Source organism: Merops nubicus, unplaced genomic scaffold (genome assembly GCF_000691845.1).
Source record: "Merops nubicus isolate BGI_N331 unplaced genomic scaffold, ASM69184v1 scaffold23098, whole genome shotgun sequence".
Lineage (NCBI taxonomy): Eukaryota > Metazoa > Chordata > Aves > Coraciiformes > Meropidae > Merops > Merops nubicus.
In genome coordinates this window covers 1-254 of record NW_008623976.1, presented here as the reverse complement: position 1 = coordinate 254, position 254 = coordinate 1, and positions in this window count along the sequence as shown.

Here is a 254-nt window from a genome sequence, read left to right as displayed (position 1 = left end):
GCTGCCGAGCCGGGTGGCGATGGGGTGCGGGCAGCGGGAGCCCTGCTTTGTTAGGAGGGCTCCCCCAGCACCCCCGGTACCTCCGCTCCCTGTGCTCCCCGCGGCAGAGGGTCATAAGAAGAGCAGAGTTGGCTTTTCTCCCCGAGAGATGATGAGAAGCAAGTGCTTTCTTGGCTCTTCCCTCTTTTTATTTTGGTTTGGTTTATTTTCTTGCCTTTCCCTCCTCCCTCCGCTGTCACGGGAGCACCTCTCCC